This window comes from Triturus cristatus, chromosome 12, assembly GCF_964204655.1.
Source record: "Triturus cristatus chromosome 12, aTriCri1.1, whole genome shotgun sequence".
Lineage (NCBI taxonomy): Eukaryota > Metazoa > Chordata > Amphibia > Caudata > Salamandridae > Triturus > Triturus cristatus.
In genome coordinates this window covers 720,164,475-720,185,519 of record NC_140595.1, presented here as the reverse complement: position 1 = coordinate 720,185,519, position 21,045 = coordinate 720,164,475, and the positions used below count along the sequence as shown (strand labels likewise).

The 21,045-nt window shown below is 39.9% G+C and overlaps 9 non-coding genes across 9 annotated transcripts; all 9 read left to right on the top strand.

Moving 5' to 3' along the window:
* The first annotated feature begins 2,458 nt into the window (after window positions 1–2,458).
* TRNAS-UGA (transfer RNA serine (anticodon UGA)) lies at window positions 2,459–2,540 on the top strand. Its single transcript has one exon. It is a non-coding gene; the product is annotated as a tRNA-Ser (tRNA).
* A 1,282-nt stretch (window positions 2,541–3,822) lies between these two features.
* TRNAH-GUG (transfer RNA histidin (anticodon GUG)) lies at window positions 3,823–3,894 on the top strand. Its single transcript has one exon. It is a non-coding gene; the product is annotated as a tRNA-His (tRNA).
* Window positions 3,895–6,665: 2,771 nt separating this feature from the next.
* TRNAS-UGA (transfer RNA serine (anticodon UGA)) lies at window positions 6,666–6,747 on the top strand. Its single transcript has one exon. It is a non-coding gene; the product is annotated as a tRNA-Ser (tRNA).
* A 1,282-nt stretch (window positions 6,748–8,029) lies between these two features.
* On the top strand, window positions 8,030–8,101 carry TRNAH-GUG (transfer RNA histidin (anticodon GUG)). The gene has a single exon. It is a non-coding gene; the product is annotated as a tRNA-His (tRNA).
* Window positions 8,102–10,654: 2,553 nt separating this feature from the next.
* On the top strand, window positions 10,655–10,736 carry TRNAS-UGA (transfer RNA serine (anticodon UGA)). The gene has a single exon. It is a non-coding gene; the product is annotated as a tRNA-Ser (tRNA).
* Window positions 10,737–12,018: 1,282 nt separating this feature from the next.
* Window positions 12,019–12,090, top strand: TRNAH-GUG (transfer RNA histidin (anticodon GUG)). The gene has a single exon. It is a non-coding gene; the product is annotated as a tRNA-His (tRNA).
* A 2,553-nt stretch (window positions 12,091–14,643) lies between these two features.
* TRNAS-UGA (transfer RNA serine (anticodon UGA)) lies at window positions 14,644–14,725 on the top strand. Its single transcript has one exon. It is a non-coding gene; the product is annotated as a tRNA-Ser (tRNA).
* Window positions 14,726–18,632: 3,907 nt separating this feature from the next.
* Window positions 18,633–18,714, top strand: TRNAS-UGA (transfer RNA serine (anticodon UGA)). The gene has a single exon. It is a non-coding gene; the product is annotated as a tRNA-Ser (tRNA).
* Window positions 18,715–19,996: 1,282 nt separating this feature from the next.
* Window positions 19,997–20,068, top strand: TRNAH-GUG (transfer RNA histidin (anticodon GUG)). The gene has a single exon. It is a non-coding gene; the product is annotated as a tRNA-His (tRNA).
* The last annotated feature ends 977 nt before the right edge of the window (window positions 20,069–21,045 follow it).

Sequence of the window (21,045 nt, the reverse complement as noted above, 5' to 3'; positions counted from 1 at the left end):
TTTTAATTTAACATGATTATAAGCTGTAGCTATAATGTATTTACTTACATAAATTATCGTTCTTGAACCTATTGTGGGTGGAGGGGGAGCGGAGCTCACCCCCCAGGTGCAGTTGAGTAACCTGTGTTGTGGCTCTCTACAGGGAAGGCACAAATGTTGCTGTCACCCAGCCCAATCCAGACGTGTATTGGGGCCTGGTTTCAGGTAAATAGAGCAGTAAGTGCAGAGAAATGTTCACTCTCTAAAAGTGGCATTTCTAAAATAGTAAAGTTAAATCCAACCTCACCAGTAAGTAGGATTTTCAATAAATAAATAAAGCTACTCCTCTCCGATAAGGAATTACCAAATAAAAAGTATAGGGGAATACCCAATGCTAACCTATGAGAGAGGTAGACCTCACAGTAGTGAAAAATGAAATAGACTGTTTGGTACTTACAGGACATGCAAACCACCAAAGTACATATCTTATCTTTTACTTGCATAGCATCATGCACCTAGGACTACCTAGGGCCTACCTTAGGGGTAAATTATATGTAATAAAAGGGGAGTTTAGGGCTTGGCAAGTAGACTGGGACTCCCCTGGGAGACCCTTGAGTCTATGCCCAGAACCATAACTCTGCCAGTCGAGTACTTACCTAAAAGCCGATAACTCACTTCTCTTCCATAGGCTAACATTGACTGGTTCCACTTGGAATTTCTTCTAAGTGTGGAGTTTTGGAACTTTAAAATATGCATCTAAAATCAGCCGAACAACGAATTCTGATTTACTCACCTGTTATCAGGAGAGACCTCAGTGCTGCATCTTGTAGCTCAGTACTGACCCTGAAAAGTAATTTTAACCGTACTTACCAGTAACTCGAATTTTCTTCCATAGGATATCATTGCTTGCTTTTTGCTGACAAAGTTTCTAAGTGTCGATTTTTGAAACGTACAAATATTCTTTAAAAATCGTACCAATTGTGAAAACGTAATTGCTTACCTGTTTTAGATAGATGTCCCAGTACTGAGCCTAGGAGCCCAGCACTGAATTACCAAAGTAACGAGAATGTACTTTACCCGTAACTTGAATTTTCTTCCATAGGAAACCATTGACTGTTTTTCTGTAAAATTTCTTCAAAGTGTCGATTTTGCAAACTTATAAATATTCCTTAAAAATCGCTTGTATAACTTAAACGCAGTTTCTCAACTGCTTACAGGTGGTACAGTAGTGCTGGATCTAGGATCCAACACTGACATAGAAAAAGTAACCATAACCCCACCTACCTGCTAAGTGAATTTCCTTCCATAGGATAACATTGGTAATTTGATCAGAAAAAATTTCTAAGTGTCAACTTTTAAAATAGCAAAATATTGCTTGAAAATCACAACAGTTACTAAAACGAATTTACTCACTTGTTTCCAAGAACTGTCCCAGGACTGAATCTAGGATCCAGTCCTGGATTTAGAAAAGTAATCCTGAAAGTAATTAATTGCATATAACTTAAAATTCCCATTGAGCTCAATGTATTATTGTATTTGAAATTGTGTTTCCTATTGCAATAAACTGTAACTATTACCCGCAAAAGTAAATTGCCTATTGCAAAGTTTTTAACTAAAGCATCTTATTCTGAGAAAGTATATTTTGATACCTATTGTTGGTTCTAAAATAAAACAACGATATATTTTTTATACAAACCATTGGCCTAGAGTTCAGTTCTTGAGTGTGTGAGACCATTTGCTGACTGAGTGTGTACAACAAATGCTTTACACTGTCCTCGGATACTGCCTTACTGCTCGAGCAAGCTACCACTTTAGAGAGTAAGGTTATATCAAACTTTAGCCTCTGTCAAACCTCTGGGCACTGAGGACTCTGTGCACACTGTACCTTTTTGGGAACAGTATATACAGAGCCACTTTCTCACAGTAGTGATAAAGTGATTAGAGTCCTAAGGCCAACATAAAGATAGAGCAAAACGTGAGGTGAAAAGCAAAAAGGTCGCTGGTAGGCCACCTTAAGGATGCCATGTCTAACAAAAATTAACTGAGGATTACGTGAGTAAAACATCAGGTTTCTCTACAGCATTTGGTGAGACAAGTGGGCCTTCTTTTATCTTCCATTCAAGCAATCTTTGACGGACCCATTTATTATAGAGCTCTTCAAGGATTAAAGATAAGGTACTTACAAAGGAGTCACAAATACTCAGAGATGGTAGACTTCTGTAATATGGGTCGTCGACTAAAAGCAGCGCAAAAACAGAGTGCAACAGGGTCCAAAAAATTGAGTGCCACATTTGAGTTTGCATGCAAGCGTATCCTTTTACAGATCCAGAGATATACTCATGCAATTTTTGTTTTTAGGACAGAACGTGCATGATGAAAAAAACATTGTTTTTAAAAAGCGCATTGCAGAATATCAGTACTCTGATGTGGGACAACTTGAATACTTTCAAACAAAATATTTGCATGCAGCTTACAGTAAGTTGTTGTGGCCGAGTGGTTAAGGCGATGGACTTGAAATCCATTGGGGTCTCCCCGCGCAGGTTCAAATCCTGCCAACAACGAGAATCTTGTTATTATCGGCTACAATTTCAGAAGTTAACCTTTAGTATTTCTTCAATTTCAGTTTTATAAATAGGTGGCTTATTTTTGTGTCACTATTGCCTCTCCACATATTTATTATCGCTACCTCTTTCATGTCTTTGCTACATCTCTCTTCCTACTTTAACACTGGTGTAAACGCTTCAAATTATTATACCATTGCTCTCTCAATCATACCTGGGCATGCACTTGAAACTTACTTTACCAATAAAAGATGCAAAGAGAGAAATAGAACAAAAGTGCTGGCTGGATTTGGCAAACACACTTCATAAAACTGCATTTTCTTTTTTATTCTCCCCCGTGTTACATGCTTAACCTCTCCCTATGTAATTTCTCTTAATCTGCTGTCCCAGGAAGAGAATTTCATCTACAGGCTCTTTCTGTGTTTTTTTCCTTAGTCTTTCTTTCCCTTTTCTTAGCTGTGTAACTGTTCCTTTACGCTCTCTATTTACGCGCCATTAATCTCATTTGAGCTCCTTGCTCCCGCTCCTGTTTTCTCCAACTCTCATACTGCCAGTTCTCTCTTTCTCTGTGGTTGGTGGCTAAAATCCAGAGCTTTCGAAGCCACGTGGTTTCTGCCTCTTGTTGTCAGACTTGAATTGGAAAAGGAACCATATTAACAAGCCTTTACCACTCACACACTGCGAAAGTTTATACTTTAATTCAGTGAGCTAAGAAAAGCGTGTTTTGGGTTCCCTACGAGCCATGGTGCTTGCTTCATCATGATTTGGAACCAGTCATTAGCCGCAGCTCTGTTAATGAGCCACTATGGTCAGTTTCAATAATTACTCAAAAACATGATCTTGCAGCCCGCCCTCATCTGTGTATTTATATTACTTTACTGCTGTTCGTGTGATTAGCTGGGAGGAGCTCACGGCGGCATCCTCCCTACAAAAGTGTAGATGGATCACTCCTTAACTCTTTCTTGCTTCACATACAAATGGCTTGAAAGGTGCAGGGAAGATGCAGGTCTAATAGACAGAATAGAAGGTCTGTGCCAAGTGGGTTTCTCAGCATTGGTGTCCCATCACAGGGCCGCAAGTTTAATGTGTTATCTTTGACTCCTGGCAGTTCACAAGCAGGCGGCCAGGAAACGGTTTCAGCCTATCAACCACTGAGGAGACGCAGCCTCTGTATGAGGAATGAGGAAGCAATGAATACATCCAGCCTATCACAGGAGCAGCCCTGAGTGTTCCAAATTATAAATTCTCCATGTTAGTGTATGGCATTGACCCCATGTAGCTCGCCGTGATCGTATAGTGGTTAGTACTCTGCGTTGTGGCCGCAGCAACCTTGGTTCGAATCCAAGTTACGGCATTGTGGTTGGCAATGTTACGGCAGTTGGGTTCTGCTTTTACAGAATTACCAAATGTACCAGTGGTTTAAATATTTAAACCATCTAACAACAAAATATTTAATTTAACATGATTATAAGCTGTAGCTATAATGTATTTACTTACATAAATTATCGTTCTTGAACCTATTGTGGGTGGAGGGGGAGCGGAGCTCACCCCCCAGGTGCAGTTGAGTAACCTGTGTTGTGGCTCTCTACAGGGAAGGCACAAATGTTGCTGTCACCCAGCCCAATCCAGACGTGTATTGGGGCCTGGTTTCAGGTAAATAGAGCAGTAAGTGCAGAGAAATGTTCACTCTCTAAAAGTGGCATTTCTAAAATAGTAAAGTTAAATCCAACCTCACCAGTAAGTAGGATTTTCAATAAATAAATTTGATTTGATTTGATTTGATTTGATTTGATGTAGATTTATATAGCGCGAATTGCTGCCCAGGGGCGTCCAAGCGCTGAGAATGCCAGATCCGACAGAGGGAAAGAGAACACGGGAGAGGGGGGGCGGATTAGACTGAATTAAACAGGAAGGTTTTCAGATGTTTGCGGAATGTCGTAAGGTTAGAGTTGGATCTTAGATGCGGTGGAAGGGTGTAAATAAAGCTACTCCTCTCCGATAAGGAATTACCAAATAAAAAGTATAGGGGAATACCCAATGCTAACCTATGAGAGAGGTAGACCTCACAGTAGTGAAAAATGAAATAGACTGTTTGGTACTTACAGGACATGCAAACCACCAAAGTACATATCTTATCTTTTACTTGCATAGCATCATGCACCTAGGACTACCTAGGGCCTACCTTAGGGGTAAATTATATGTAATAAAAGGGGAGTTTAGGGCTTGGCAAGTAGACTGGGACTCCCCTGGGAGACCCTTGAGTCTATGCCCAGAACCATAACTCTGCCAGTCGAGTACTTACCTAAAAGCCGATAACTCACTTCTCTTCCATAGGCTAACATTGACTGGTTCCACTTGGAATTTCTTCTAAGTGTGGAGTTTTGGAACTTTAAAATATGCATCTAAAATCAGCCGAACAACGAATTCTGATTTACTCACCTGTTATCAGGAGAGACCTCAGTGCTGCATCTTGTAGCTCAGTACTGACCCTGAAAAGTAATTTTAACCGTACTTACCAGTAACTCGAATTTTCTTCCATAGGATATCATTGCTTGCTTTTTGCTGACAAAGTTTCTAAGTGTCGATTTTTGAAACGTACAAATATTCTTTAAAAATCGTACCAATTGTGAAAACGTAATTGCTTACCTGTTTTAGATAGATGTCCCAGTACTGAGCCTAGGAGCCCAGCACTGAATTACCAAAGTAACGAGAATGTACTTTACCCGTAACTTGAATTTTCTTCCATAGGAAACCATTGACTGTTTTTCTGTAAAATTTCTTCTAAGTGTCGATTTTGCAAACTTATAAATATTCCTTAAAAATCGCTTGTATAACTTAAACGCAGTTTCTCAACTGCTTACAGGTGGTACAGTAGTGCTGGATCTAGGATCCAACACTGACATAGAAAAAGTAACCATAACCCCACCTACCTGCTAAGTGAATTTCCTTCCATAGGATAACATTGGTAATTTGATCAGAAAAAATTTCTAAGTGTCAACTTTTAAAATAGCAAAATATTGCTTGAAAATCACAACAGTTACTAAAACGAATTTACTCACTTGTTTCCAAGAACTGTCCCAGGACTGAATCTAGGATCCAGTCCTGGATTTAGAAAAGTAATCCTGAAAGTAATTAATTGCATATAACTTAAAATTCCCATTGAGCTCAATGTATTATTGTATTTGAAATTGTGTTTCCTATTGCAATAAACTGTAACTATTACCCGCAAAAGTCAATTGCCTATTGCAAAGTTTTTAACTAAAGCATCTTATTCTGAGAAAGTATATTTTGATACCTATTGTTGGTTCTAAAATAAAACAACGATATATTTTTTATACAAACCATTGGCCTAGAGTTCAGTTCTTGAGTGTGTGAGACCATTTGCTGACTGAGTGTGTACAACAAATGCTTTACACTGTCCTCGGATACTGCCTTACTGCTCGAGCAAGCTACCACTTTAGAGAGTAAGGTTATATCAAACTTTAGCCTCTGTCAAACCTCTGGGCACTGAGGACTCTGTGCACACTGTACCTTTTTGGGAACAGTATATACAGAGCCACTTTCTCACAGTAGTGATAAAGTGATTAGAGTCCTAAGGCCAACATAAAGATAGAGCAAAACGTGAGGTGAAAAGCAAAAAGGTCGCTGGTAGGCCACCTTAAGGATGCCATGTCTAACAAAAATTAACTGAGGATTACGTGAGTAAAACATCAGGTTTCTCTACGGCATTTGGTGAGACAAGTGGGCCTTCTTTTATCTTCCATTCAAGCAATCTTTGACGGACCCATTTATTATAGAGCTCTTCAAGGATTAAAGATAAGGTACTTACAAAGGAGTCACAAATACTCAGAGATGGTAGACTTCTGTAATATGGGTCGTCGACTAAAAGCAGCGCAAAAACAGAGTGCAACAGGGTCCAAAAAATTGAGTGCCACATTTGAGTTTGCATGCAAGCGTATCCTTTTACAGATCCAGAGATATACTCATGCAATTTTTGTTTTTAGGACAGAACGTGCATGATGAAAAAAACATTGTTTTTAAAAAGCGCATTGCAGAATATCAGTACTCTGATGTGGGACAACTTGAATACTTTCAAACAAAATATTTGCATGCAGCTTACAGTAAGTTGTTGTGGCCGAGTGGTTAAGGCGATGGACTTGAAATCCATTGGGGTCTCCCCGCGCAGGTTCGAATCCTGCCAACAACGAGAATCTTGTTATTATCGGCTACAATTTCAGAAGTTAACCTTTAGTATTTCTTCAATTTCAGTTTTATAAATAGGTGGCTTATTTTTGTGTCACTATTGCCTCTCCACATATTTATTATCGCTACCTCTTTCATGTCTTTGCTACATCTCTCTTCCTACTTTAACACTGGTGTAAACGCTTCAAATTATTATACCATTGCTCTCTCAATCATACCTGGGCATGCACTTGAAACTTACTTTACCAATAAAAGATGCAAAGAGAGAAATAGAACAAAAGTGCTGGCTGGATTTGGCAAACACACTTCATAAAACTGCATTTTCTTTTTTATTCTCCCCCGTGTTACATGCTTAACCTCTCCCTATGTAATTTCTCTTAATCTGCTGTCCCAGGAAGAGAATTTCATCTACAGGCTCTTTCTGTGTTTTTTTCCTTAGTCTTTCTTTCCCTTTTCTTAGCTGTGTAACTGTTCCTTTACGCTCTCTATTTACGCGCCATTAATCTCATTTGAGCTCCTTGCTCCCGCTCCTGTTTTCTCCAACTCTCATACTGCCAGTTCTCTCTTTCTCTGTGGTTGGTGGCTAAAATCCAGAGCTTTCGAAGCCACGTGGTTTCTGCCTCTTGTTGTCAGACTTGAATTGGAAAAGGAACCATATTAACAAGCCTTTACCACTCACACACGGCGGAAGTTTATACTTTAATTCAGTGAGCTAAGAAAAGCGTGTTGTGGGTCCCCTACGAGCCATGGTGCTTGCTTCATCATGATTTGGAACCAGTCATTAGCCGCAGCTCTGCTAATGAGCCACTATGGTCAGTTTCAATAATTACTCAAAAACATGACCTTGCAGCCCGCCCTCAACTGTGTATTTATATTACTTTACTGCTGTTCGTGTGATTAGCTGGGAGGAGCTCACGGCGGCATCCTCCCTACAAAAGTGTAGATGGATCACTCCTTAACTCTTTCTTGCTTCACATACAAATGGCTTGAAAGGTGCAGGGAAGATGCAGGTCTAATAGACAGAATAGAAGGTCTGTGCCAAGTGGGTTTCTCAGCATTGGTGTCCCATCACAGGGCCGCAAGTTTAATGTGTTATCTTTGACTCCTGGCAGTTCACAAGCAGGCGGCCAGGAAACGGTTTCAGCCTATCAACCACTGAGGAGACGCAGCCTCTGTATGAGGAATGAGGTAGCAATGAATACATCCAGCCTATCACAGGAGCAGCCCTGAGTGTTCCAAATTATAAATTCTCCATGTTAGTGTATGGCATTGACCCCATGTAGCTCGCCGTGATCGTATAGTGGTTAGTACTCTGCGTTGTGGCCGCAGCAACCTTGGTTCGAATCCAAGTTACGGCATTGTGGTTGGCAATGTTACGGCAGTTGGGTTCTGCTTTTACAGAATTACCAAATGTACCAGTGGTTTAAATATTTAAACCATCTAACAACAAAATATTTAATTTAACATGATTATAAGCTGTAGCTATAATGTATTTACTTACATAAATTATCGTTCTTGAACCTATTGTGGGTGGAGGGGGAGCGGAGCTCACCCCCCAGGTGCAGTTGAGTAACCTGTGTTGTGGCTCTCTACAGGGAAGGCACAAATGTTGCTGTCACCCAGCCCAATCCAGACGTGTATTGGGGCCTGGTTTCAGGTAAATAGAGCAGTAAGTGCAGAGAAATGTTCACTCTCTAAAAGTGGCATTTCTAAAATAGTAAAGTTAAATCCAACCTCACCAGTAAGTAGGATTTTCAATAAATAAATAAAGCTACTCCTCTCCGATAAGGAATTACCAAATAAAAAGTATAGGGGAATACCCAATGCTAACCTATGAGAGAGGTAGACCTCACAGTAGTGAAAAATGAAATAGACTGTTTGGTACTTACAGGACATGCAAACCACCAAAGTACATATCTTATCTTTTACTTGCATAGCATCATGCACCTAGGACTACCTAGGGCCTACCTTAGGGGTAAATTATATGTAATAAAAGGGGAGTTTAGGGCTTGGCAAGTAGACTGGGACTCCCCTGGGAGACCCTTGAGTCTATGCCCAGAACCATAACTCTGCCAGTCGAGTACTTACCTAAAAGCCGATAACTCACTTCTCTTCCATAGGCTAACATTGACTGGTTCCACTTGGAATTTCTTCTAAGTGTGGAGTTTTGGAACTTTAAAATATGCATCTAAAATCAGCCGAACAACGAATTCTGATTTACTCACCTGTTATCAGGAGAGACCTCAGTGCTGCATCTTGTAGCTCAGTACTGACCCTGAAAAGTAATTTTAACCGTACTTACCAGTAACTCGAATTTTCTTCCATAGGATATCATTGCTTGCTTTTTGCTGACAAAGTTTCTAAGTGTCGATTTTTGAAACGTACAAATATTCTTTAAAAATCGTACCAATTGTGAAAACGTAATTGCTTACCTGTTTTAGATAGATGTCCCAGTACTGAGCCTAGGAGCCCAGCACTGAATTACCAAAGTAACGAGAATGTACTTTACCCGTAACTTGAATTTTCTTCCATAGGAAACCATTGACTGTTTTTCTGTAAAATTTCTTCTAAGTGTCGATTTTGCAAACTTATAAATATTCCTTAAAAATCGCTTGTATAACTTAAACGCAGTTTCTCAACTGCTTACAGGTGGTACAGTAGTGCTGGATCTAGGATCCAACACTGACATAGAAAAAGTAACCATAACCCCACCTACCTGCTAAGTGAATTTCCTTCCATAGGATAACATTGGTAATTTGATCAGAAAAAATTTCGAAGTGTCAACTTTTAAAATAGCAAAATATTGCTTGAAAATCACAACAGTTACTAAAACGAATTTACTCACTTGTTTCCAAGAACTGTCCCAGGACTGAATCTAGGATCCAGTCCTGGATTTAGAAAAGTAATCCTGAAAGTAATTAATTGCATATAACTTAAAATTCCCATTGAGCTCAATGTATTATTGAATTTGAAATTGTGTTTCCTATTGCAATAAACTGTAACTATTACCTGCAAAAGTCAATTGCCTATTGCAAAGTTTTTAACTAAAGCATCTTATTCTGAGAAAGTATATTTTGATACCTATTGTTGGTTCTAAAATAAAACAACGATATATTTTTTATACAAACCATTGGCCTAGAGTTCAGTTCTTGAGTGTGTGAGACCATTTGCTGACTGAGTGTGTACAACAAATGCTTTACACTGTCCTCGGATACTGCCTTACTGCTCGAGCAAGCTACCACTTTAGAGAGTAAGGTTATATCAAACTTTAGCCTCTGTCAAACCTCTGGGCACTGAGGACTCTGTGCACACTGTACCTTTTTGGGAACAGTATATACAGAGCCACTTTCTCACAGTAGTGATAAAGTGATTAGAGTCCTAAGGCCAACATAAAGATAGAGCAAAACGTGAGGTGAAAAGCAAAAAGGTCGCTGGTAGGCCACCTTAAGGATGCCATGTCTAACAAAAATTAACTGAGGATTACGTGAGTAAAACATCAGGTTTCTCTACGGCATTTGGTGAGACAAGTGGGCCTTCTTTTATCTTCCATTCAAGCAATCTTTGACGGACCCATTTATTATAGAGCTCTTCAAGGATTAAAGATAAGGTACTTACAAAGGAGTCACAAATACTCAGAGATGGTAGACTTCTGTAATATGGGTCGTAGACTAAAAGCAGCGCAAAAACAGAGTGCAACAGGGTCCAAAAAATTGAGTGCCACATTTGAGTTTGCATGCAAGCGTATCCTTTTACAGATCCAGAGATATACTCATGCAATTTTTGTTTTTAGGACAGAACGTGCATGATGAAAAAAACATTGTTTTTAAAAAGCGCATTGCAGAATATCAGTACTCTGATGTGGGACAACTTGAATACTTTCAAACAAAATATTTGCATGCAGCTTACAGTAAGTTGTTGTGGCCGAGTGGTTAAGGTGATGGACTTGAAATCCATTGGGGTCTCCCCGCGCAGGTTCGAATCCTGCCAACAACGAGAATCTTGTTATTATCGGCTACAATTTCAGAAGTTAACCTTTAGTATTTCTTCAATTTCAGATTTATAAATAGGTGGCTTATTTTTGTGTCACTATTGCCTCTCCACATATTTATTATCGCTACCTCTTTCATGTCTTTGCTACATCTCTCTTCCTACTTTAACACTGGTGTAAACGCTTCAAATTATTATACCATTGCTCTCTCAATCATACCTGGGCATGCACTTGAAACTTACTTTACCAATAAAAGATGCAAAGAGAGAAATAGAACAAAAGTGCTGGCTGGATTTGGCAAACACACTTCATAAAACTGCATTTTCTTTTTTATTCTCCCCCGTGTTACATGCTTAACCTCTCCCTATGTAATTTCTCTTAATCTGCTGTCCCAGGAAGAGAATTTCATCTACAGGCTCTTTCTGTGTTTTTTTCCTTAGTCTTTCTTTCCCTTTTCTTAGCTGTGTAACTGTTCCTTTACGCTCTCTATTTACGCGCCATTAATCTCATTTGAGCTCCTTGCTCCCGCTCCTGTTTTCTCCAACTCTCATACTGCCAGTTCTCTCTTTCTCTGTGGTTGGTGGCTAAAATCCAGAGCTTTCGAAGCCACGTGATTTCTGCCTCTTGTTGTCAGACTTGAATTGGAAAAGGAACCATATTAACAAGCCTTTACCACTCACACACGGCGGAAGTTTATACTTTAATTCAGTGAGCTAAGAAAAGCGTGTTGTGGGTCCCCTACGAGCCATGGTGCTTGCTTCATCATGATTTGGAACCAGTCATTAGCCGCAGCTCTGCTAATGAGCCACTATGGTCAGTTTCAATAATTACTCAAAAACATGACCTTGCAGCCCGCCCTCAACTGTGTATTTATATTACTTTACTGCTGTTCGTGTGATTAGCTGGGAGGAGCTCACGGCGGCATCCTCCCTACAAAAGTGTAGATGGATCACTCCTTAACTCTTTCTTGCTTCACATACAAATGGCTTGAAAGGTGCAGGGAAGATGCAGGTCTAATAGACAGAATAGAAGGTCTGTGCCAAGTGGGTTTCTCAGCATTGGTGTCCCATCACAGGCCCGCAAGTGTAATGTGTTATCTTTGACTCCTGGCAGTTCACAAGCAGGCGGCCAGGAAACGGTTTCAGCCTATCAACCACTGAGGAGACGCAGCCTCTGTATGAGGAATGAGGAAGCAATGAATACATCCAGCCTATCACAGGAGCAGCCCTGAGTGTTCCAAATTATAAATTCTCCATGTTAGTGTATGGCATTGACCCCATGTAGCTCGCCGTGATCGTATAGTGGTTAGTACTCTGCGTTGTGGCCGCAGCAACCTTGGTTCGAATCCAAGTTACGGCATTGTGGTTGGCAATGTTACGGCAGCTGGGTTCTGCTTTTACAGAATTACCAAATGTACCAGTGGTTTAAATATTTAAACCATCTAACAACAAAATATTTAATTTAACATGATTATAAGCTGTAGCTATAATGTATTTACTTACATAAATTATCGTTCTTGAACCTATTGTGGGTGGAGGGGGAGCGGAGCTCACCCCCCAGGTGCAGTTGAGTAACCTGTGTTGTGGCTCTCTACAGGGAAGGCACAAATGTTGCTGTCACCCAGCCCAATCCAGACGTGTATTGGGGCCTGGTTTCAGGTAAATAGAGCAGTAAGTGCAGAGAAATGTTCACTCTCTAAAAGTGGCATTTCTAAAATAGTAAAGTTAAATCCAACCTCACCAGTAAGTAGGATTTTCAATAAATAAATAAAGCTACTCCTCTCCGATAAGGAATTACCAAATAAAAAGTATAGGGGAATACCCAATGCTAACCTATGAGAGAGGTAGACCTCACAGTAGTGAAAAATGAAATAGACTGTTTGGTACTTACAGGACATGCAAACCACCAAAGTACATATCTTATCTTTTACTTGCATAGCATCATGCACCTAGGACTACCTAGGGCCTACCTTAGGGGTAAATTATATGTAATAAAAGGGGAGTTTAGGGCTTGGCAAGTAGACTGGGACTCCCCTGGGAGACCCTTGAGTCTATGCCCAGAACCATAACTCTGCCAGTCGAGTACTTACCTAAAAGCCGATAACTCACTTCTCTTCCATAGGCTAACATTGACTGGTTCCACTTGGAATTTCTTCTAAGAGTAGAGTTTTGGAACTTTAAAATATGCATCTAAAATCAGCCGAACAACGAATTCTGATTTACTCACCTGTTATCAGGAGAGACCTCAGTGCTGCATCTTGTAGCTCAGTACTGACCCTGAAAAGTAATTTTAACCGTACTTACCAGTAACTCGAATTTTCTTCCATAGGATATCATTGCTTGCTTTTTGCTGACAAAGTTTCTAAGTGTCGATTTTTGAAACTTACAAATATTCTTTAAAAATCGTACCAATTGTGAAAACGTAATTGCTTACCTGTTTTAGATAGATGTCCCAGTACTGAGCCTAGGAGCCCAGCACTGAATTACCAAAGTAACGAGAATGTACTTTACCCGTAACTTGAATTTTCTTCCATAGGAAACCATTGACTGTTTTTCTGTAAAATTTCTTCTAAGTGTCGATTTTGCAAACTTATAAATATTCCTTAAAAATCGCTTGTATAACTTAAACGCAGTTTCTCAACTGCCTACAGGTGGTACAGTAGTGCTGGATCTAGGATCCAACACTGACATAGAAAAAGTAACCATAACCCCACCTACCTGCTAAGTGAATTTCCTTCCATAGGATAACATTGGTAATTTGATCAGAAAAAATTTCTAAGTGTCAACTTTTAAAATAGCAAAATATTGCTTGAAAATCACAACAGTTACTAAAACGAATTTACTCACTTGTTTCCAAGAACTGTCCCAGGACTGAATCTAGGATCCAGTCCTGGATTTAGAAAAGTAATCCTGAAAGTAATTAATTGCATATAACTTAAAATTCCCATTGAGCTCAATGTATTATTGAATTTGAAATTGTGTTTCCTATTGCAATAAACTGTAACTATTACCTGCAAAAGTCAATTGCCTATTGCAAAGTTTTTAACTAAAGCATCTTATTCTGAGAAAGTATATTTTGATACCTATTGTTGGTTCTAAAATAAAACAACGATATATTTTTTATACAAACCATTGGCCTAGAGTTCAGTTCTTGAGTGTGTGAGACCATTTGCTGACTGAGTGTGTACAACAAATGCTTTACACTGTCCTCGGATACTGCCTTACTGCTCGAGCAAGCTACCACTTTAGAGAGTAAGGTTATATCAAACTTTAGCCTCTGTCAAACCTCTGGGCACTGAGGACTCTGTGCACACTGTACCTTTTTGGGAACAGTATATACAGAGCCACTTTCTCACAGTAGTGATAAAGTGATTAGAGTCCTAAGGCCAACATAAAGATAGAGCAAAACGTGAGGTGAAAAGCAAAAAGGTCGCTGGTAGGCCACCTTAAGGATGCCATGTCTAACAAAAATTAACTGAGGATTACGTGAGTAAAACATCAGGTTTCTCTACGGCATTTGGTGAGACAAGTGGGCCTTCTTTTATCTTCCATTCAAGCAATCTTTGACGGACCCATTTATTATAGAGCTCTTCAAGGATTAAAGATAAGGTACTTACAAAGGAGTCACAAATACTCAGAGATGGTAGACTTCTGTAATATGGGTCGTAGACTAAAAGCAGCGCAAAAACAGAGTGCAACAGGGTCCAAAAAATTGAGTGCCACATTTGAGTTTGCATGCAAGCGTATCCTTTTACAGATCCAGAGATATACTCATGCAATTTTTGTTTTTAGGACAGAACGTGCATGATGAAAAAAACATTGTTTTTAAAAAGCGCATTGCAGAATATCAGTACTCTGATGTGGGACAACTTGAATACTTTCAAACAAAATATTTGCATGCAGCTTACAGTAAGTTGTTGTGGCCGAGTGGTTAAGGCGATCGACTTGAAATCCATTGGGGTCTCCCCGCGCAGGTTCGAATCCTGCCAACAACGAGAATCTTGTTATTATCGGCTACAATTTCAGAAGTTAACCTTTAGTATTTCTTCAATTTCAGTTTTATAAATAGGTGGCTTATTTTTGTGTCACTATTGCCTCTCCACATATTTATTATCGCTACCTCTTTCATGTCTTTGCTACATCTCTCTTCCTACTTTAACACTGGTGTAAACGCTTCAAATTATTATACCATTGCTCTCTCAATCATACCTGGGCATGCACTTGAAACTTACTTTACCAATAAAAGATGCAAAGAGAGAAATAGAACAAAAGTGCTGGCTGGATTTGGCAAACACACTTCATAAAACTGCATTTTCTTTTTTATTCTCCCCCGTGTTACATGCTTAACCTCTCCCTATGTAATTTCTCTTAATCTGCTGTCCCAGGAAGAGAATTTCATCTACAGGCTCTTTCTGTGTTTTTTTCCTTAGTCTTTCTTTCCCTTTTCTTAGCTGTGTAACTGTTCCTTTACGCTCTCTATTTACGCGCCATTAATCTCATTTGAGCTCCTTGCTCCCGCTCCTGTTTTCTCCAACTCTCATACTGCCAGTTCTCTCTTTCTCTGTGGTTGGTGGCTAAAATCCAGAGCTTTCGAAGCCACGTGGTTTCTGCCTCTTGTTGTCAGACTTGAATTGGAAAAGGAACCATATTAACAAGCCTTTACCACTCACACACGGCGGAAGTTTATACTTTAATTCAGTGAGCTAAGAAAAGCGTGTTGTGGGTCCCCTACGAGCCATGGTGCTTGCTTCATCATGATTTGGAACCAGTCATTAGCCGCAGCTCTGCTAATGAGCCACTATGGTCAGTTTCAATAATTACTCAAAAACATGACCTTGCAGCCCGCCCTCAACTGTGTATTTATATTACTTTACTGCTGTTCGTGTGATTAGCTGGGAGGAGCTCACGGCGGCATCCTCCCTACAAAAGTGTAGATGGATCACTCCTTAACTCTTTCTTGCTTCACATACAAATGGCTTGAAAGGTGCAGGGAAGATGCAGGTCTAATAGACAGAATAGAAGGTCTGTGCCAAGTGGGTTTCTCAGCATTGGTGTCCCATCACAGGCCCGCAAGTGTAATGTGTTATCTTTGACTCCTGGCAGTTCACAAGCAGGCGGCCAGGAAACGGTTTCAGCCTATCAACCACTGAGGAGACGCAGCCTCTGTATGAGGAATGAGGAAGCAATGAATACATCCAGCCTATCACAGGAGCAGCCCTGAGTGTTCCAAATTATAAATTCTCCATGTTAGTGTATGGCATTGACCCCATGTAGCTCGCCGTGATCGTATAAAGGTTAGTACTCTGCGTTGTGGCCGCAGCAACCTTGGTTCGAATCCAAGTTACAGCATTGTGGTTGGCAATGTTACGGCAGTTGGGTTCTGCTTTTACAGAATTACCAAATGTACCAGTGGTTTAAATATTTAAACCATCTAACAACAAAATATTTAATTTAACATGATTATAAGCTGTAGCTATAATGTATTTACTTACATAAATTATCGTTCTTGAACCTATTGTGGGTGGAGGGGGAGCGGAGCTCACCCCCCAGGTGCAGTTGAGTAACCTGTGTTGTGGCTCTCTACAGGGAAGGCACAAATGTTGCTGTCACCCAGCCCAATCCAGACGTGTATTGGGGCCTGGTTTCAGGTAAATAGAGCAGTAAGTGCAGAGAAATGTTCACTCTCTAAAAGTGGCATTTCTAAAATAGTAAAGTTAAATCCAACCTCACCAGTAAGTAGGATTTTCAATAAATAAATAAAGCTACTCCTCTCCGATATGGAATTACCAAATAAAAAGTATAGGGGAATACCCAATGCTAACCTATGAGAGAGGTAGACCTCACAGTAGTGAAAAATGAAATAGACTGTTTGGTACTTACAGGACATGCAAACCACCAAAGTACATATCTTATCTTTTACTTGCATAGCATCATGCACCTAGGACTACCTAGGGCCTACCTTAGGGGTAAATTATATGTAATAAAAGGGGAGTTTAGGGCTTGGCAAGTAGACTGGGACTCCCCTGGGAGACCCTTGAGTCTATGCCCAGAACCATAACTCTGCCAGTCGAGTACTTACCTAAAAGCCGATAACTCACTTCTCTTCCATAGGCTAACATTGACTGGTTCCACTTGGAATTTCTTCTAAGTGTGGAGTTTTGGAACTTTAAAATATTCATCTAAAATCAGCCGAACAACGAATTCTGATTTACTCACCTGTTATCAGGAGAGACCTCAGTGCTGCATCTTGTAGCTAAGTACTGACCCTGAAAAGTAATTTTAACCGTACTTACCAGTAACTCGAATTTTCTTCCATAGGATATCATTGCTTGCTTTTTGCTGACAAAGTTTCTAAGTGTCGATTTTTGAAACTTACAAATATTCTTTAAAAATCGTACCAATTGTGAAAACGTAATTGCTTACCTGTTTTAGATAGATGTCCCAGTACTGAGCCTAGGAGCCCAGCACTGAATTACCAAAGTAACGAGAATGTACTTTACCCGTAACTTGAATTTTCTTCCATAGGAAACCATTGACTGTTTTTCTGTAAAATTTCTTCTAAGTGTCGATTTTGCAAACTTATAAATATTCCTTAAAAATCGCTTGTATAACTTAAACGCAGTTTCTCAACTGCTTACAGGTGGTACAGTAGTGCTGGATCTAGGATCCAACACTGACATAGAAAAAGTAACCATAACCCCACCTACCTGCTAAGTGAATTTCCTTCCATAGGATAACATTGGTAATTTGATCAGAAAAAATTTCTAAGTGTCAACTTTTAAAATAGCAAAATATTGCTTGAAAATCACAACAGTTACTAAAACGAATTTACTCACTTGTTTCCAAGAACTGTCCCAGGACTGAATCTAGGATCCAGTCCTGGATTTAGAAAAGTAATCCTGAAAGTAATTAATTGCATATAACTTAAAATTCCCATTGAGCTCAATGTATTATTGTATTTGAAATTGTGTTTCCTATTGCAATAAACTGTAACTATTACCTGCAAAAGTCAATTGCCTATTGCAAAGTTTTTAACTAAAGCATCTTATTCTGAGAAAGTATATTTTGATACCTATTGTTGGTTCTAAAATAAAACAACGATATATTTTTTATACAAACCATTGGCCTAGAGTTCAGTTCTTGAGTGTGTGAGACCATTTGCTGACTGAGTGTGTACAACAAATGCTTTACACTGTCCTCGGATACTGCCTTACTGCTCGAGCAAGCTACCACTTTAGAGAGTAAGGTTATATCAAACTTTAGCCTCTGTCAAACCTCTGGGCACTGAGGACTCTGTGCACACTGTACCTTTTTGGGAACAGTATATACAGAGCCACTTTCTCACAGTAGTGATAAAGTGATTAGAGTCCTAAGGCCAACATAAAGATAGAGCAAAACGTGAGGTGAAAAGCAAAAAGGTCGCTGGTAGGCCACCTTAAGGATGCCATGTCTAACAAAAATTAACTGAGGATTACGTGAGTAAAACATCAGGTTTCTCTACGGCATTTGGTGAGACAAGTGGGCCTTCTTTTATCTTCCATTCAAGCAATCTTTGACGGACCCATCTATTATACAGCTCTTCAAGGATTAAAGATAAGGTACTTACAAAGGAGTCACAAACACTCAGAGATGGTAGTCTTCTGTAATATGGGTCGTAGACTAAAAGCAGCGCAAAAACAGAGTGCAACAGGGTCCAAAAAATTGAGTGCCACATGAGAGTTTGCATGCAAGCGTATCCTTTTACAGATCCAGAGATATACTCATGCAATTTTTGTTTTTAGGACAGAACGTGCATGATGAAAAAAACATTGTTTTTAAAAAGCGCATTGCAGAATATCAGTACTTTGATGTGGGACAACTTGAATACTTTCAAACAAAATATTTGCATGCAGCTTACAGTAAGTTGTTGTGGCCGAGTGGTTAAGGCGATGGACTTGAAATCCATTGGGGTCTCCCCGCGCAGTTTCGAATCCTGCCAAAAACGAGAATCTTGTTATTATCGGCTACAATTTCAGAAGTTAACCTTTAGTATTTCTTCAATTTCAGTTTTATAAATAGGTGGCTTATTTTTGTGTCACTATTGCCTCTCCACATATTTATTATCGCTACCTCTTTCATGTCTTTGCTACATCTCTCTTCCTACTTTAACACTGGTGTAAACGCTTCAAATTATTATACCATTGCTCTCTCAATCATACCTGGGCATGCACTTGAAACTTACTTTACCAATAAAAGATGCAAAGAGAGAAATAGAACAAAAGTGCTGGCTGGATTTGGCAAACACACTTCATAAAACTGCATTTTCTTTTTTATTCTCCCCCGTGTTACATGCTTAACCTCTCCCTATGTAATTTCTCTTAATCTGCTGTCCCAGGAAGAGAATTTCATCTACAGGCTCTTTCTGTGTTTTTTTCCTTAGTCTTTCTTTCCCTTTTCTTAGCTGTGTAACTGTTCCTTTACGCTCTCTATTTACGCGCCATTAATCTCATTTGAGCTCCTTGCTCCCGCTCCTGTTTTCTCCAACTCTCATACTGCCAGTTCTCTCTTTCTCTGTGGTTGGTGGCTAAAATCCAGAGCTTTCGAAGCCACGTGGTTTCTGCCTCTTGTTGTCAGACTTGAATTGGAAAAGGAACCATATTAACAAGCCTTTACCACTCACACACGGCGGAAGTTTATACTTTAATTCAGTGAGCTAAGAAAAGCGTGTTGTGGGTCCCCTACGAGCCATGGTGCTTGCTTCATCATGATTTGGAACCAGTCATTAGCCGCAGCTCTGCTAATGAGCCACTATGGTCAGTTTCAATAATTACTCAAAAACATGACCTTGCAGCCCGCCCTCAACTGTGTATTTATATTACTTTACTGCTGTTCGTGTGATTAGCTGGGAGGAGCTCACGGCGGCATCCTCCCTACAAAAGTGTAGATGGATCACTCCTTAACTCTTTCTTGCTTCACATACAAATGGCTTGAAAGGTACAGGGAAGATGCAGGTCTAATAGACAGAATAGAAGGTCTGTGCCAAGTGGGTTTCTCTGCATTGGTGTCCCATCACAGGCCCGCAAGTGTAATGTGTTATCTTTGACTCCTGGCAGTTCACAAGCAGGCGGCCAGGAAACGGTTTCAGCCTATCAACCACTGAGGAGACGCAGCCTCTGTATGAGGAATGAGGAAGCAATGAATACATCCAGCCTATCACAGGAGCAGCCCTGAGTGTTCCAAATTATAAATTCTCCATGTTAGTGTATGGCATTGACCCCATGTAGCTCGCCGTGATCGTATAGTGGTTAGTACTCTGCGTTGTGGCCGCAGCAACCTTGGTTCGAATCCAAGTTACGGCATTGTGGTTGGCAATGTTACGGCAGTTGGGTTCTGCTTTTACAGAATTACCAAATGTACCAGTGGTTTAAATATTTAAACCATCTAACAACAAAATATTTAATTTAACATGATTATAAGCTGTAGCTATAATGTATTTACTTACATAAATTATCGTTCTTGAACCTATTGTGGGTGGAGGGGGAGCGGAGCTCACCCCCCAGGTGCAGTTGAGTAACCTGTGTTGTGGCTCTCTACAGGGAAGGCACAAATGTTGCTGTCACCCAGCCCAATCCAGACGTGTATTGGGGCCTGGTTTCAGGTAAATAGAGCAGTAAGTGCAGAGAAATGTTCACTCTCTAAAAGTGACATTTCTAAAATAGTAAAGTTAAATCCAACCTCACCAGTAAGTAGGATTTTCAATAAATAAATAAAGCTACTCCTCTCCGATATGGAATTACCAAATAAAAAGTATAGGGGAATACCCAATGCTAACCTATGAGAGAGGTAGACCTCACAGCAGTGAAAAATGAAATAGACTGTTTGGTACTTACAGGACATGCAAACCACCAAAGTACATATCTTATCTTTTACTTGCATAGCATCATGCACCTAGGACTACCTAGGGCCTACCTTAGGGGTAAATTATATGTAATAAAAGGGGAGTTTAGGGCTTGGCAAGTAGACTGGGACTCCCCTGGGAGACCCTTGAGTCTATGCCCAGAACCATAACTCTGCCAGTCGAGTACTTACCTAAAAGCCGATAACTCACTTCTCTTCCATAGGCTAACATTGACTGGTTCCACTTGGAATTTCTTCTAAGTGTGGAGTTTTGGAACTTTAAAATATTCATCTAAAATCAGCCGAACAACGAATTCTGATTTACTCACCTGTTATCAGGAGAGACCTCAGTGCTGCATCTTGTAGCTCAGTACTGACCCTGAAAAGTAATTTTAACCGTACTTACCAGTAACTCGAATTTTCTTCCATAGGATATCAT